Here is a 1,998-nt window from a genome sequence, read left to right as displayed (position 1 = left end):
CCGTACAACTCTTGGTTAGAGCAACTATCTCAAACTCATTGAACCTTCTCTTTTTAGAGAGCACATCTTTCATGAATTTAGCATATTTGGGCATTTGCTCTAAAGCTTCCACAAAAGGAATGTTGATATGCAATTGCTTGAACATATCAAGAAACTTTTTGAATTGGCCATCTTCTTGTTGCTTCCTAAGCCTTTGAGGAAAAGGTGGTGGAGGCATATATTTTGGCTTGGCCTCTAGTTGCTTTTTCTCATCACCAACCTTTTTGGATTGATCTTCATTCGTTTTCTCTTCTTGATTATTCTTCAAGTTGTCATACTCTTCAACCACAATTTCTTCATTAATCACTTCATTATCAACAATCACCTTAGTAGCACCACTACTCACACCACTTGCACTTGGCATAAGAACTTTAGGTAATTGCATCCCACTTCTCAAAGTGATTGCTTTACACTCCTCCTTACCACCCTTTTAGGATTTGGAATAGTATCACTAGGGAGATTACTTCTTGACATAGCATTCATTTGTGAAGCTAATTGCCCCATTTGTACTTCAAGATTCTTGATTGCGGTATCATGAAGAGTAAGAGTTGCCTTAGTTTCAACTCTTGCAGACTCTTGATTACTCAAGATTTGTGCTAGCATCTTTTCCATTCTAGACTCCTCTTCTTTAACCGGCATTGGCTTTGGTAGAGCTTGAAAACCCGGAGGGTGAAGTGACTTGACATTAGAGGATGAAGGTTGATTTGAAGAATTCCCTTGACTCCATGAAAAATTAGGATGATTCCTCCATCCTGAGTTGTATGTTTGAGAGTAATGGTTGTTGTGAGGGTTTTGAAACTTGCCCATATAGTTGACAGACTCAGTGGTCATATAAAGAGGATATTGATCGGGCATGTGCATATCATTGCATTGATTGCACACAGTTGGAATGGCTTGGACAACATGCACATTCTGAGAATTTCCCCTTTGCATTTGAGATTCCAACACATCAAAATGCTTGTTCATTGCATTCAAGATGGATACAATCTGGGAAGAGGAATCATCTTTAGCACTAGTCACCATTGATGTATTCCTTCTATCCGTGTTTTGAGTGTTGTTCACAGACAATTGGTCTAAGAGATGAAAAACTTCATTGACAGGCACATTCCGATATCCCCCATTTGTGATAGAATCAACCATGGCCTTTAAAGATGGATTCAGACGATTACAGAAAATCTGAATCACTACCCATTTGTCCACTCCATGATTAGGGCATTTCTTCATCAACATCTTGTATCTCTCCCAAGCTGCATAGAGATGTTCCTCTGGATATTGCTTAAAGCTAAGAAATTCATCTCTTGCTTCCACTGTTTTATCATCAGAGAAGAATCGGGCTCTAAACTTGTTCTCAAGATCTTCCCATGAACTAATAGAACCTTCGGGAAGACTGTTGAACCATTCTTTAGCCTTGTCTTGTAGAAAAATTGGAAATAATCGCAAGCGCAAGACATCTTTAGGCACCCTATTTTGTCTAAAAGAATCACATACTTCCACAAAAGACATTAAGTGCTTGTTAGCATCTTCATTGAATAGACCATGAAACACACTATTCATTTGAAGCATTGTGATCATGGTAGGCTTGATCTCAAAAGTATGTGCTTGAAACTCTGGCATTCAAATACAAGATTGAGTACCCCTCATATTTTGGTTAGCAAAGTCATTGACTGAGGCGGTGTCATACTGGTCTTCTGCCATGTTTCTCAATTGAGTTTCAGGAGTTCTTTCAGAATTAGGAGACTCAGTTTCTTCAAAGATTGTCAATCCTTCAAGTATCACTTCCAATCCTTCTGGGCCTTTGACTTGCATATGCCAAATAGGTACCTGAAGAACAAACAACCCAAGAAGTATCAAACTAAAACAAAAGCATTGAACAAAGACAAAATAAAAAACTAGAACTAATATCTACAAAGCTCAAGCGAAATCTAATATTACTAGTCTAAGGTTGATCAAAATATTTTC

The 1,998-nt window shown here is 38.1% G+C and overlaps 1 non-coding gene across 1 annotated transcript; it reads left to right on the top strand.

Moving 5' to 3' along the window:
* Nucleotides 1-1,237: 1,237 nt before the first annotated feature.
* On the top strand, nt 1,238-1,343 carry LOC129307577 (small nucleolar RNA R71). The gene has a single exon (XR_008592463.1). It is a non-coding gene; the product is annotated as a small nucleolar RNA R71 (small nucleolar RNA).
* The last annotated feature ends 655 nt before the right edge of the window (nt 1,344-1,998 follow it).

This window comes from Prosopis cineraria, unplaced genomic scaffold (genome assembly GCF_029017545.1).
Source record: "Prosopis cineraria cultivar Desert tree isolate PC_DT_omini unplaced genomic scaffold, ASM2901754v1 PC3, whole genome shotgun sequence".
Lineage (NCBI taxonomy): Eukaryota > Viridiplantae > Streptophyta > Magnoliopsida > Fabales > Fabaceae > Prosopis > Prosopis cineraria.
Note: the sequence above shows the minus strand (reverse complement) of the source record. Positions and strands in the feature narration are given on the sequence as shown.